At 43.7% G+C, this 16,461-nt stretch overlaps 1 protein-coding gene across 2 annotated transcripts in view; it reads right to left on the bottom strand.

Moving 5' to 3' along the window:
* hhat (hedgehog acyltransferase) overlaps positions 1-16,461 on the bottom strand; it is a 390,783-nt gene that overhangs the window by 253,122 nt on the left and 121,200 nt on the right. The window lies entirely within an intron of this gene.

Raw genomic sequence — 16,461 nt, 5'->3', positions numbered from 1 at the left:
TTCCCAATCTATAACCATTTAAATAATACTCTGCCTTTATGTTTTTCCTACCGAAATGGATAACGTCACATTTATCCACGTTATACTGCATCTGCCATGTATTTGCCCACTCGCTCAACTTGTCTAAATTGCCTTGAAGCCTCTTTGCATCCTCCTCACAACTCACAGTCCCACCTAGTTTTGTGTCATCAGCAAACTTGGAAGTATTACATTTGGTTCCCTCATCCAAATCATTGATATATATTGTGAATATCTGGGGCCCAAGCACTGATCCCTGCGGTACCCCACTAGTCACCGCCTGCCACCCCGAAAAAGACCCATTTATTCCTACTCTCTGTTTCCGGTCTGTTAACCAATTTTCAATCCATGCCAGTATATTACCCCCAATCCCATGTGCTTTAACTTTGCACACTAACCTCTTATGTGGGACTTTATCAAAGGCCTTCTGAAAATCCAAATACACCACATCCACTGGTTCTCCCTTATCTATTCTACCAGTTACATCCTCAAAAAACTCCAGTAGGTTGGTCAAACACGATTTCCCTTTCATAAATCCATGTTGACTTTGTCTAATCCCATTGATATTTTCTAAGTGTCCTGTTATCACATCCTTTATAATAGACTCTAGCATTTTCCCTGCTATTGATGTTAGGCTAACCGGTCTGTAGTTCCCTGTTTTCTCTCTCCCTCCTTTTTTAAATAGTGGGGTTACATTTGCCACCCTCCAATCTGCAGGAACTGTTCCATAATCTATAGAATTTTGGAAGATGACAACCAATGCATCCACTATTTCCATGGCTACCTCTTTTAGTACTCTGGGATGCAGATTATCAGGCCCTGGGGATTTATCGGCTTTCAGTCCCATTAATTTCTCCAGCACTATTTTTTTACTAATACTAATTTCCTTTAATTCCTCCTTCTCACTAGACCCTTGGTTCCCTAGCATTTCTGGGAAGTTATTTGTGTCCTCTTCCGTGAAGACAGAACCAAAGTATTTGTTTAATTGCTTCTCCATTTCCTTGTTCCCCATTATAAATTCTCCCATTTCTGACTGTAAGGGACCTACATCTGTCTTCGCTAATCTTTTTCTTTTTACATACTTGGGGCAGGATTTTCATTGGGCCGTGGAGGCGGGATTGGAGGTGTGTGGGGGGTTAAAATCCCGAAATCGGGGGGGGGGGGGGGGGGGACATGAACCCATCCTGCCCCCAACCCGCCTCCATGACAGTTTCAAAGGAGGTGGGTACCCGACCCGCACTGGAACCCGCCTCCCCGAGGCGGGAGGGGATTAGTGCCAATTAACTGCCTGTTAACAGGTAGTTAACAGGTAGTCAACAGGCAGTTTTTAGCCTAATCCCTATTTTCATTCTTGAAGTGTGAGATTCCCGACGGCTCCAAACCACGCCAAGTTAGCGAGGCGGGCCGTCGGGCTGAAGGGCTTGGAGGGGTCGAGATGTCCGGTGTTCAGGTGAGTGATGGGTGCATGAGTGCAGAGGTAAGTGTGTTTGGTGTGTTTAAAGTGCTTAAAGAAGTTTTACTTACCTTTACAGCCTTCCTTCCTTCAGGTCTCGGGAGTCCCTCATCTCACCGGCACAGAAAGCAGAATGGCTGCGAGCTGTCAAAAATTGCAGCATTCAGCTTTCTGTTCCGGAGAGATCTCTAAATCATCCCGAGAGAAAGGAATTAACTTAGAGTACAGATTGTCAGTGTTTGACAGCTTCAAACAGCTGTCAAACGCTGATATTTCATCTACCAAAAGGTCTTGACAGATGAAATATCAATCTATGATGTCACCTGTTGCCAGGTGGCCCTTAATTGGCCTGCTGAGCCCGCTGGGCGGGCTCAACAAGGTCAATCAAGTCAAAATCGCGTGGGTAGGCTACAACTCGATGGAGGCGGGACTACAACCCCGAAAGTTGTAGTCCCGCCTCCTACCCGCCTCCTCAATGAAAATCCAACCCTTGGTGTTTGGTGAAAGAACCTCATTAAAGTAATTTCCCCCATCTTTGGAGTAGCACTTTGCTGCACTTTTATAAATTGTTTTCTTCTGAGTTAATTTACTAATATTGGATGACCATAAGCAACTAACTGCAAATAATAAAAAAAATAATTAAAATGGAACTAGTCGTGGTTTTGAAAACAACAGGGTAGATTTTAACCCTACCCACCTGGCGGAAACCGGGCAGGTAAACAGTTAAAATCCATCAGGTGACTTACCTGTCAGCATCCCACTCGGATCTCACATTTTCCCATTTTTACTGACACTCTGAACATCTAGCTAAGCCACCCATTCAAAGCACCCGGAGTCCTTGTTTAAATCGGGGTCCAATGACATCATTGAGCCCCAACTGCAATCTCAAAGGCTTCTCAAGATCCTCTTATATTTGACCAAGTGTTCTACAGTTGTGACTGCATGGCTGGCACAAATATTAATTTATTGATCCTGAACTTTGAATGATTTTTAAGCTAATCTGGTTTGCTATTAAGCAACAAAGCTGATGAAGCACCACACAGGACATCCGAGATTTGCAGCTATACTCCCCAAGCTTTAGCTAAAGATTAGCTTCTACAATTAATCAATGTCGGGTTTTATTTCTATATGGTTCGTGTCATCTCAGCAGGCACGATGACCATTACGATCTATGCTATTTTATACAATACGTGCTTATTGGTATATTTGTTGTTTTTTGTTTCTTCCAATTTTCTCCCTAATCCCTCTTCTCTTGCAGTCTGTGACTCATGCTGGGGTTGGATTCACTTTTTCAATTTTCTTCCTTCTCTTCTGAAAGCACTCACATCCTTGGGTATAGTTCCACAGATGCCACCAGCTCTCCTGCATCTCACTCAAGGGGCCATTTATGATCTGTAAGCCTAGACAGTAAATGTTGGCAGACTATTTTACTGTGGGGGGGGGGGGGGGAAAGAGAGGGGGACAGGGGGGGAATCACGTCAAGCACAATCCTCTCTTCACTTGACATCTAAATGTGCACACTTTCCAACAGGGGTCACTGGACAACAATCTAACCAGGAAACTTACCCGATTTTTTTCTCTCTCCTTAGCACAGGGACATCGAAAACAATTACAGCACTTCTGTTATCATCCAATTTCAAACTAATTAATTCAGTACTTGAAAAGGAATTAAACCTGGGGCCTTCTTGATCCAGTAATATACAATGCAAAAAGACTCATTGAGCCGAATTTTCCATGGTGGTAGCAGGCACGATCGGTGGTGGTAGCGGGCACGATCGGTGGCAGTAGTGGGCACGAGCGGTGGCGGTAGCGGGCAAGATTGGTGGGTCAGGTGGGAAAGTTGTTATTTTTGGCAGCGGGTCGGGAACCCGCCGTCGTGCCCCCGCCGTCGTGCCGCTCCCACGCGCCTTTCCCACAGGCGCGTCTGTCATCATGGAGCCAACCCGACCTGCAGCGGCGGGAGACCCAATTGAAATTATTATGAGGTACTTTACAGGCACTCAAGAGCCTTTTTCCCCCTACTTTTTAAATTTCCCTGCATGGCCACAGGATTCACACAGCTTGGGAACCACGTCTGTCAACCTGAGGCATGAGTTACGTGGCCATTGCTTCAGCTGATTACTTGACAGCATGGAAAACAAACCAAAATAAAAACATGTTGATTACATCAGCTAACAGATTGATGGAGATTCTGTTCTACTTGAAAAGCTACTGGTAACTGTTAATTCAGATATTCCCGAAGGGATATAAATGGTGAGGGAAATACAATTTTCACTGGCCATTCTCGGCTGTTGTCTTCCAACTCAACAGTAATTGCAGTGAATTGATCTGCACTATAAAAAATGACATATAACATTTCAATACATTTTTGTGTAGTTTCTGGTCAGGTTTTTCACGCAGTGTACTGTGATTGTCCAGTTACACGTTAAATCAAGTCATCAACAGTAACAATTTCAATCTCATCACTCATTCCACTGGTTCAATTTGCTTTCAGTTCCTGAATATAACTAATTTAATTTTTCAGTCTGAGACTTTAGGGTGAATTTCTGCAGAGGTTCTCTCACTTGTCCATTGTTAACTTCAACGGAAGAACTGCAGAAATCCCAGAAACACATTGTAAGCACCGCTTACACGGCTTGTCAGGGATGCCGCAGCTCTTCCGCTGGACTTGCATAAGATTGTAAATCCACCCCTTTACAATTGCATTTAAAATCTGCTTAATTTTATGTCTTACCTATATACAAACGTCTTTTATTTGTACCAGTTACTGATACAAAAATCTATAGATTTGTGATGCAAGCATCAATAATTTCCCAATTAATGTACTTTTTTACTTATGTTCTTGATCGTATTTGTAGATAGTCATATTACTTAATGATATTATTTAAATATTTTTGTCACTCATATGTAACTTTTATTATATGATTGTACAGTAAAGATTCAACACCCACTACATTAGATTAAACTTAAAATGTAATGTGGCCAGGGTCCCTTTAAGGACCCCAGCTTAAAACAAGTCATGAATGACATCACCAGATCCGTTCCATCTAATTGGGCTGGGTAACACACTGGGCAGGCTTAATAAGCCCCGTTAAGGTAAGTTCACTTTCTACAGCAGGATGAAGCTGGCAGCGGGGTCGCGACCCGCCACGGACACTGGCTGCACCGGACCCGCCAAGGTAAGGAAAATTCCGGCCATCGAGAGAGATTTTGTAGATTAAAATTAATTTGTCATTGGTTTTTGACTGATTTCTGGCTATCTCGCTACATCTACAGTATATTAATTAGTTTCCTCAGAACAGGCAAAAAAAAGTTATGCTTATGGAGGGAGTCACAACATGCAGGGAGGTCCTCTTCCCTTCCTATGGGCAGAAGAGACCTCCCCAGGAGACCAACACAGCCTGGTTGCACATTGCACAGGAGGTCACAAGCAGGGATGTCGTCAGGAGGACCTGGGTGCAGTGGTGCAAACCTTTCAATGATCTCGGTAGATCACAAAACATTAGTACAAAGCCACACTCACCTTCATCCTGCTGTGACTTTCATCACTCTGCCTTCCCTACCCTACTCCTGCACATCCTTACTCACACCAACTTAGCTTGCACCTCCACCCATCCCCCTCTCTATCTACATTATCACATCCCCATCTCACTAGCCACCTCTCACACTCACCTTCATCCGAGTGCAATCATAGCAACTAACACACAAGGGTAGGCACTTGGGTGTTTTATCCAATGTTTGTTAATGTGCTGTCAAACATTGAAACCTTTATTTTCAACACTTTCCGTTCTTGGACAGATTTGTGTGCACCTTTGGAAGTGGCTTAGTGAGTTGCAGTGAATGGTGAGACATAGCAGTGCCCCCCGCAATGGTGGTGAGTGTGAAAGGAATGGTCTGGACATTGTAGGGATGCTTTATGGTGTTGGTGTGGAGTGGTGCCAACCTGGTGCATCATGTGGCAGCCAGGATGTACAGCATCAAGAAGTAAATCTGGCCATGGTGAGACCATACCTGGCAGTAATGTGCTCAGGTGCTGATGTCCTCTGTCCTGTGCAGCATCAGGTGATTGCGGAGAAGGTTGGTGTTGTTGTAGGTGCTGCTGGTGTACCTGGTGCTGCTGGCGTTGGGGCTGATCATGGTGGGATTCTGAGGACCAAGGTGAGACAGTATAAAGGGCACCCATGTTGATGGAACAGATGGCAGGTGAAGTAGAGATGACAGAAGCATTCTGTCAATGGTGAGAGAGTTCTTCCAATGAGGTGAGAGTGGATGGAGTGGAAAGTGGAAAGCCTGCAGAATCTGTGCTGGAAATGGACTGAGAAACAGCTTGTGGCTAAGGAAAGTGATGATCTGTCAGGTGGGAGCTTTTACTGTACATTTGAAGCTGTCAAGTAATCAGCTGGAGCAATGGCCACTGAACTCCCGCCTCAGGTTGACAGACGTGGTCCCCAAACAGCATGGTTCCCAAACAGCGTGGTTCCTGTGGCCATGAAGTTAAAGTTAAAAAGTAAATTATAAAAGCCTGTTAAGAGGCTGTTAAATACATTATAATGAGTTTAATTGGGTCACCCGCCGCTGCCTGTCGGGTCTGCTCAGTGCTGACAGATCCAACATTGGGAAAGGCGTGTTACAGTGGGTTCCTGACCACCTGTCAAAAAAAAACGCTCTCACCCGACCCACCACTGACACCCTGGAAAATTCCAGCCTTGGGGTCCCAGCCTCAATTCTCCACCACCTCAGGTCATGGACTTTGCTGCACAAAACAACTACCCTGTTCCATCCCCACTCTGGCTTCAACCTCACCTGACTGTTCGACGCCCTGGATGCGTTGCATTTCCCGTCCACATGTTCCACTGTCCTCCACATGCTCAATTCCCCACCTATCTGCTTCATTCCACAGTGTTCCAGACTAACTGTAGGCAATGCCATGGGGGATCAATTAGTTTATGTATAAAATGTTTAGCCCGTACATTGGCAAATTTCCAAAATTCCAAGAAGAACTTTCAGACATATAACCATACCCTGCAGAACTTTTTCATCCATAGGGTAATAATGGTAGGAAATAAATTACCAGGTAAGGAGACAGAATCATTGGGCTCAAGAGACCATTTCTAGCAAGAAAAGGAATGAAAGAATATAAGGTGTGTAGGTGTGATTGCTCTATCAAACAAGAACACGCCAAACGTCTTTATCTGTTCTTAAATGTTCTCATGATTATATATTGATATTATCCCACAAAAGGTTATCAGATTGTAGAATGCATTACCACGTGACTATTAAAACCAGGTAAATTATAACATTTAAAAAGAAAAATATTGACTTCTACGAGGAAAGAGTAGGGCAATGGAATTAGAGTAGATAGCTCCAATGTGGCGTTAACACCAAAGAATATGATGGGCCAAATGCTGAATTTTTTTTGATTCTATGAACACAAGAAAATTGAGCAGCTTTATCGCTTCTAACTACATTTCAAATCATAGAATCATAAAATGATACAGCACAGGAGGCCGCCATTTGGCCCATCATGCCTGTGCTGCCTCTTTGGTAGAACTATCCAATTAGTCCCACTCCCTTGCTCTTTCCCCAGAGCCATGTAATTATTTTCCCTGCAAGTATTTATCTAATTCTCTTTGGAATGTTACCATTGAATCTGCTTCCTCCACCCTTCCCAGGCAGTGCATTCCAGATCACAATAACTCGCTGTGTAAAAAAATGTTTCCTCATATCGCCTCTGATTCTTTTGCCAGTCACCTTAAATCTGTGTCCTCTGGTTACCGACCCTTCTGACAAATAAGTTTCTCCTTATTTACTCTATCAAAGCTGTTCATGATTTTGAACACCTCTATCATATCTCCGCTTAACCTTCTCAACTCAAAAGGAGAACATCCCAGCTTCTCCACATAACTGAAGTCCCTCATCCTTGGTACCATTCTAGTAAATCTCTTCTGCACCCTCACTAAGGCCTTGACATCCTGCGGTGGACAGAATTGAACACTAAGACGTTTAAATTCACCCTTGTCCTTTAACCCATCCATCAGTTTCCAAAGTTCAGACCCGTAGAACAGACATCAGAAAACACAAGGATTCGAGAATAACTTTCTTTTACTCAAATTCAGCAAGAGGTTACAAGTAAGCTCACACAAAACTGTTGCATATAATACTCCTGATTATATCTAAGCATACACAGGTTTATTCCCTTACTTTAAGATCAAGAGATAATAAGCCAACACTACAGATGTACTAACACATCAGGCAGCAGGCGGTTAAGAAGGCAAATGGTATGTTGGCCTTCGTAGCGAGAGGGTTCGAGTACAGGAACAAGGATGTCTTGCTCCAGTTGTACAGGGCCTTGGTGAGACCACACCTTGAGTACTGTGTGCAGTTTTGGTCGCCTTATCTGAGGAAGGATGTTCTTGCCATGGAGGGAGTTCAGCAAAGATTCACCAGACTGATACCTGGGATGGCAGGAATGACATATGAGGAGAGATTGGGTCGATTGGGCTTATACTCGCTGGAGTTTAGAAGAATGAGAGGGGATCTCATTGAAACTTATAAAATTCTAACAGAACTAGACAGACTAGATGCAGGAAGGATATTCCCGATGGACGGGGAGTCCAGAACCAGGGGTCACAGTCTAAGGATAAGGGGTAAGCCATTTAGGACAGAGATGAGGAGGAATTTCTTCACCCAGAGAGTGGTGAACCTGTGGAATTCTCTACCACAGAAGGCAGTGGAGGCCAATTCATTAAATATATTCAAGGAGGAGTTAGATATATTTCTTAAGGCTAAAGGGATCAAGGGATATGGGGAGAAGGCAGGGACATGGTACTGAATTTGAATGATCAGCCATGATCTCATTGAATGGCGGAGCAGGCTCGAGGGGCCGAATGGCTTACTCCTGCTCCTATCTTCTATGTTTCTATGTTAACACCAGCGAGTGGTCAGTTCGGTAATGGCTAGATGTACGACTTTAACTGCCAACTAACCAGGTCGCCTCCCTTGCTTTTTGTGGTATATATTAATGATTCAGACTTGAATATAGGGGGTATGATTAAGAAGTTTGCAGATGATACTAAAATCGGCTGTGTGGTTGATACTGAAGAAGGAAGCTGTAGACTGCAGGAAGATATCAATAAATTGGTCAGGTAGGCAGAACAGTGGCAAATGGGATTCAATCCGGAGAAGTGTGAGGTAATGCATTTGGGGAGGGCTAACAAGGAAAGGGAATACACATAAAAATGGTAGAACACTGAGTAGTGTAGAGGAACAAAGAGACCTTGGAGTGCATGTCCACAGATCCCTGAAGGTAGCAGGCCAGGTAGATAAGGTGGCATACGGAATGCTTGCCTTTATTAGCCGTGGCATAGAATACAAGAGCAGGGGGGTTATGCTTCAACTGTACAAAACACTAGTTAGGCCTCAGCTAGAGTACTGCGTGCAGTTCTGGTCACCACATTACAGGAAAGATGTGATTGCATGAGAGAGGGTACAGAGGAGATTTACAAGGATACAAAGAAATCTGAAATAAAAACAGAAAATGTTGGAAATACTCAGCAGGTCAGGCAGCATCTGTGGAGAGAGTTAACGTTTCAGGTCGATGACCCTTCGTCAGAACTGGAAAAAGCTGGAGATCGAACAGGTTTTTAAGCAAGTGAAGGGTCAGGGAAAGGGGAGGAATGAACAAAAGGGAAGGTCTGTGATAGGATTGAAGGCAGGAGAGATTAAGAGACATTAAGAGATGGTGCAAGGCAAAGGGAGATGGTAATGGGACAATGGGCCTCTTGCACTGTTCCAATGAAGCTCAACGCAAGCTCGAGGAACAGCATCTCGTCTTTCGATTAGGCACTTTACAGCCTTCTGGACTCAACACAGAGTTCAACAATTTCAGACCATAACCTCTGCCCCTATTCTTTTTTTTTTCCATTCATTTTATTTTTATTTTTTTTACATTTCATCTAGAGCCATCTTTTGTTTCTTATCTTGTCCCATTACCATCTCCTTTTGCCTTGAATATCTCTTAATGTCTCTTAATCTCTCCTGCCTCCCATCCGATCACAGACCTTTCCTTTTGTTCTTTCCTCCCCTCCCCCCTCTCCCTGCCCCTGCACTTGTTTAAAAACCTGTTCCATCTCCAGCTTTTTTCAGTTCTGACAAAGGGTCATCGACCTGAAATGTTAACTCTGTTTCTCTCTCCACAGATGCTGCCTGACCTGCTGAGTATTTCCAGCATTTTCTGTTTTTATTTCAGATTTACAAGGATGTTGTCGGGAGTAGAGAATCTTAGCTATGAGCAAAGACGGGATAGGCTGGGTTTGTTTTCCTTGGAACAGAGGAGGCTGAGGGGAGACCTTATTGAGATGTATAAAATTATGAGGGGCCTAGATAAAGTGGATAGAAAGGACCTATTTCCCTTAGCAGAGGGGTCAAAAACCAGGGGACGCAGATTTAAAGTAATTGGTGGAAGATTTAGAGGGGATTTGAGGGGAAGTTTCTTCACCCAGAGGGTTGTGGGGGTCTGGGACTCACTGCCTGAAAGGGTGGTAGAGGCAGAAACCCTAGCCACATTTAAAAAGTACTTGGATGTGCACTTGGGATGCTGTAACCTGCAGGGCTACGGACCAAGAGCTGGGAAGTGGGATTAGGCTGGATAGCTCTTTGTTGGCCGGCGTGGACACGATGGGCCGAAATGGCCTCCTTCCGTGCTGTAATTTTCTATGATTCCCAACTGCAGCAGCCCCAAGTGTCTTAAAACAGCATTTCTTATACCCTAAAAACCTGGGCAGGCTCCTCAATGCGTATGTGTCCCAAATTGTGTGACAAATGGTCGGCAGTTGTTTTCCTCTTCTCATCAGTAGGCCCCAAAGCCCTTCACACCACTTGCCTGAAGATGTTCCTGTCTTTGTAACGCCTAACCATTTGTTCCTGCTCAGGGTCTGTTGCTTCTATACCTGATTAACAGCTTTCGTACAAAGTTCCCACAGGAACCAATCTCACAGCCTCCTGAAGCATGCTGGGATATTAAATTTGGTCAAGTTATAGCAAATTGGCTTATTCTTACACCACAATACTCCAGCTGAGGCCTAACCAGTGTTTTAGAAAGTTTTAGCATAACTTCCTTGCTTTTGCACTCTATTCCTCTGTTAATAAAGCCAAGGATACCATTTTTTTTTTTTTTTTTTTTTAAACAGCCTTCTCAACTTGTACTGCCATCTTTAAAGATTTGTGTACATACAACGCCAGGTCTCTCTGTTCCTGCACCCACTTTAAAATTGTACCATTTAGTTCATATTGCCTCTCTTAATTCTTCCTATCAAAATGCATCACTTCACACTTCTCTGCGTTAAATTTCATCTGCCATGTGTCTGCCCATTTCACCAGTCCATCTATGTCCTCATGAAGTCTGTTACTATATTCTTCATTGTTTACTACACTTCCGAGTTTTATGTTGTCTTCAAACTTTGAAATTATGCCCTGTATACCCAAGTCCAGGTCATTAATACATATCAAAAAGAGCAGTGGTCCTAATCAATGTTCCCTTGAATTATCTTTTCGTGCGTGGTTAATTTAACTGGCTGCGTGGCTCAGTCAAATTTTCGCGCATGCGCGGTTTCTTCCATGTAAAGGCCAGGGACCTCCAGACCATTGCTCGGCCGCGCAGCTTAGCGGGAACGTTAGGCTTAATACCGACCCCTGGGAAACACCACTGTATACTTCTCTCCAGTCTGAAAAACAACCATTCACCCCTACTCGCTGCTTTCTGTCCCTTAGCCAATTTTATATCCATGCTGCCACAGTTCTTTTAATGCCATGGGCTTTAATTTTGCTAACAAGTCTATTATGAGGTACTTTTTGAACAAACGCCTTTTGAAAGTCCATATACACATTAACGCACTACCCTCATCAACCCTCTCCGTTACTTCATCAAAGAACTCTTATTAACTTGATTAAGTTAATCAAACACGAGTTGCCTTTAACAAATCCGTGCTAACATTCATTTATTATGGTGTGGAGATGCCGGTGTTGGACTGGGGTGGACAAATGTAAGAAGTCACACAACACCAGGTTATAGTCCAACAGTTTTATTTGAAATCACAAGCTTTCGGAGCGCTGCTCCTTCATCAGGTGAAGTGGAGAGATGCCTATAGACACAGATTATATAGTCAGAGAATAATGCCAGATGAAACCCATCGTACAGGGAACCCCCAGCTTCTGTCGCAACACTACAGACTTCTTACAGAAGCTCAGCACCCACGGACCAGTTGAACCAGGAACACTCCTCGCCACGATGGACGTCTCGGCACTCTACACCAGTATCCCCCACGATGACGGCATCGCTGCGACAGCCTCAGTACTCAACACCAACAGCCAATCTCCAGACCCCATCCTACAACTCATCCGCTTCATCCTTGACCACAATGTCTTCACCTTCGACAACCAGTTCTTTACCCAAAGACACGGAACAACCATGGGGACCAAATTCGCACCCCAATACGCCAACATCTTCATGCATAAGTTCGAGCAAGACTTCTTCGCTGCACAGGACCTCCAACCAACGCTATACACCAGATACATCGACGACATTTTCTTCCTATGGACCCACGGCGAAGAATCACTGAAAAGACTACACGATAACATCAACAAGTTCCATCCCACCATCAAACTCACCATGGACTACTCAGAATCGGTTTCATTCTTGGACACACGAATCTCCATCAAAGACAGACACCTCAGCACTTCTCTCTACCGCAAGCCCACGGACAACCTCAGGATATTCCACTTCTCCAGCTTCCACCCTAACCACGTTAAAGAAGCCATCCCCTATGGACAAGCCCTGCGAATACACAGGATCTGCTCAGACGAGGAGGAACACGATGGACACCTAGACGCTGAAATACGCCCTCGTAAGAACGGGATATGACGCTCGACTCATCGATCAACAGTTCCGACGGGCTGCAGCAAAAAATCGCATAGACCTCCTCAGAAGACAAACACAGGACACAACCAACAGAGTACCCTTCGTCGTCCAGTACTTCCCCGGAGCGGAGAAACTATGCCATGTTCTTCGCAGCCTTCAACATGTCATCGATGACGACGAACACCTCGCTAAGGCCATCCCCACGCCTCCACTACTCGCCTTCAAACAGCCGCCTAACCTCAGACCATCGTTCGCAGAAAATTACCCAGCTTTCAGGAGAACAGCGACCACGACACCACACAACCCTGCCACGGCAACCTCTGCAAGACATGCCAGATCATCAATACAGATACCATCATCACACGTGAGGACACCACCCACCAGGTACATGGTACATACTCATGTGACTCGGCCAATGTTGTCTACCTCATACGTTGCAGGAAAGGATGCCCCGGAGCATGGTACATCGGCGAGACCATGCAGACACTGCGACAATGGATGAACGGACACCGCGCAACAATCGCCAGGCAGGAGTGTTTCCTCCCAGTCGGGGAACACTTCAGCAGTCAAGGACATTCAGCCTCCGATCTTCGGGTAAGCATTCTCCAAGGCGGCCTTCGAGACACACAACGCAAAATCAGAGCAGAAACTGATAGCCAAGTTCCGCACTCATGAGGACGGCCTCAACCGGGATCTTGGGTTCATGTCACGCTACATGTAACCCCACCTGACGTAGGGTCATCCAGACTCGAGTCGTCGTTGGCTTGTTCTCTCTACACAGATGCAGCCGGACCTGCTGTGATTTCCAGCAAAGAAAATGTTTCTTGTCTGTTTTTTGTTTTTCATACAGACCCCAGCATCTGCAACATTTTACCCCTTGCGACCCCACCTTATTGTTCTTTGATGTAATGTTTTCCTGACTGACCTGTTTGGACACCATTCACACCTTTGATTGCTGTGATTATCTCTCTGCCGAGGTGTGATAAATGGCAGTTTGAAAGATTACCTGTAATCATCTGGCATTATTCTCTGACTATATAATCTGTGTCTATAGGCATCTCTCCACTTCACCTGACGAAGAAGGAGCAGCGCTCCGAAAGCTTGTGATTTCAAATAAAACTGTTGGACTATAACCTGGTGTTGTGTGACTTCTTACATTCATTTATTAGCCCATACTTTTCCAAATGCTAATTAATTTTGTCCCGGATTATTGTTTCTAAAAGTTTCCCCACCACCGAGGTTAGGCCGACTGGCCTGTATTGCTGGGTTTATCCCTCTCCCCCTTTTTAAAGAAGGGTATAACATTTGCAATCCTCCAGTCCTCTGACACCACCCCCATATCCAAGGAGGTTTGGAAGATTGTGGCCAGAGCCTCTGCTATTTCCTCAGTAACCTAGGATGCATCCCATCCGGACCAGGTGACTATTCTACTTTGAGGAATGCCTCTATCTATTTTTATCCTATCCAATATTGCTACTGCCTCCTTCTTTACATTGCATTTATCACTAGAGATAAGGATGCTGCCAAAGTATTCATCATCATTCCCTAATCAGCCCCACCCTTCCTTTGACTACCCTTTTTCTATTTCTATTTCCCCACCAGAGTGTTTATAAAAGACTTTCGGGTTCCCTTTTATGTTAGTTGCTAATCTATTCTCATATACTCTCTCTTTGCCCCTCTTATTCATTATGTCATAAATATGACAAGCAATTACTCTGCTTAGAACATCTCTCATAGAACTGAGAACAATCTCCCATACAACAAGGTGTGCAGAGTATACGGAATAACTTAATATTTTGGGAGATAGTGGCTGAGTTTTACAATTTAGGAGGAAAAACAAGAAATGGGAGTATACATTCAATGGAAATTGTTCATCCCTACATTAAATTTGTAAGATCAGCTGTAGATTATTCAGTTGAAATGAATTGCCATTAATATTATTATAGATTTTGTGGCTTGTGAAGGATGTAGATGGACAGAGAGGCCTGGGGCTGCAAATATATAACATTCAAAGTGTGAGTGTAGGTAAAGTCATGAAAAAATAATAGTATTTTGGTTTTAATTATAGGGGAACAGAAAACCAGACCAAAGTGGTAATGATAAATTTGTACAAAGCAATGATTTAGATTACTGTGCATGAAAATTAAATCCATAGAGAACATAAAATGTATATTCACCAGGATGATACCAGAGATGGTGAACTATAGTTATGAGAGACATTAGATACTGGCATTATTTCCACTGGAACGGAGAAGGCCAAGAAATTTAATAGAGGTTTATGAAGAGATTTGGTAGGATCAATAGTGCAAAATTATATCCTCTGGCTGGAGTGTCAGTGATTAGAAGTGAGCACTTTAAAATTGTCACTGAGTGTGAGCAGAAACATTGAGAAATTTATTCACACAGTGGATTGTTAGAATATTAAATGCTTTGTCACAGATGTTGGTTGAGGCAGAGACCATTACATCTTTTATGAGAAAAGTGAACCGATATTTGAAGCAAGGAAGATGCAGGGCAATGGGGGAAAAGAGTGCAGGGCAGTGGAACTAGTTTTGGATTTCTCCAGCAAACAGCTGGCATAGACATGATGGGCTGAATGGGCTCCTTCTGTGCTATAAACATTAAAGTTCCTATTTATGTTTCTATGTTTGTGTAAAGAAAGTTCTGTCAGTTTTTTTATTATCATGCACATTTTCAAATACAAGAGGCAGTGATGAATAAACATATATAAAGTATGTCGTGTTTTTCTATTGCATCTCAATTTTAATTAAAACAAAGAAAATAATTTTAAGACATTCACATTAAAAAATGATTAGCTATGCCTACATGAAAAATGGTGAATATTATGCACAATCTGCTACAGAAAATTCTGGAAAAACATTACCATGGGTACATCTTAAAGCTCTTAATCCACAAAATCTGTAATATTAATGGCAATTCATTTCAACTGAATAATCTACTGCTGATCTTAAAAATTTAATGTTAGGTCAAGCAATCAGCAAAAAAATATAAATTACTTAGGACAGGAGGTAATTTAATGACTGGCCTCAACGTTTGTTGCAACTGCTCAAAACTACAGTACTGCAAACTGAAAATAGCTGAGTAAATGCCAATACAGTACAATCAAGTCACAGGATGGACAGGTCTGAATATTTATTTGAGCTTTGCCATTTTAACCCCTTTACCTAAAGCACCTCTTCCCTTTATAGCACAACACAATAGCTCCAGGGCACACTTACTATTGTGTTCATACATGAACAGTTCAAAAGACATTTTGTAGAACCAATTTTTTTTTTTTTTTTTACAGCATTGATTGCTTTGTACCTAGGTACTGTTGTGCTGATTCTGGCAAACTTTCATCTTACAGCAGTTTTAAACTGAAGTTCAGTTCGGCTTATCCAATTTCCTGGGTATCTGAGGCCTCTTTCTCTTAGTTCCATAATTCAAGGATAGTAAATAATTTACCAGCCTTTCAACCAATCTAGTTGTGTGCAGGTTTCAGAGAATGTAGATTATAGGGATCAATTTTAACCTCCTTTCCCACTATCACCACCGCCCCCCCCCCCCACCAGCTTGGTGGGAGCGGTGCACGGGAAGGGTTACAATTGCCCATATCAACTAAACAGCCCAAGGTCGCGCCGTTCCTGTCCAGTGCCATTTCATCTTCGCTCACTTACAAGGCAGGCGGGGGCCTAATTAAAATGTCAAATTTGTGGTCCATTGATGCCATCAGCGCCAAACACTCTTTTCTCAGCAATTTGGGGGCAGGCCCGCCAAGTGGCAAAGGCGCCAAAGAAACATGGCAGGAGGCAGCAGAGTGGCCAGAGAAGTTTCTCTCTCTCCTTACACCGACAATTGTGTATGACCAACCCCCAAACCCCTCCCCCCACCAAACACTTACCTTATACCAGGGACTGTTCCCTTGGGTCCATGACAGTGACTGGCTCCCACCCGTCAGCCATGACGTTATTCCCACCCACAGTGCCTCCTAGACCTTGCACTCTGAAACACTTTCCCTAAATTACTGCTCCTTGCTACCTCCCTCCCTAGCTGCCTCTTAAAAAAAACTTCTGAC

This window comes from Somniosus microcephalus, chromosome 3, assembly GCF_052327205.1.
Source record: "Somniosus microcephalus isolate GS21.2 chromosome 3, FLI_Smic_1.0, whole genome shotgun sequence".
In the NCBI taxonomy this organism is placed as follows: Eukaryota; Metazoa; Chordata; class Chondrichthyes; order Squaliformes; family Somniosidae; genus Somniosus; species Somniosus microcephalus.
This window is presented reverse-complemented; position numbering and strand designations above follow the sequence as displayed.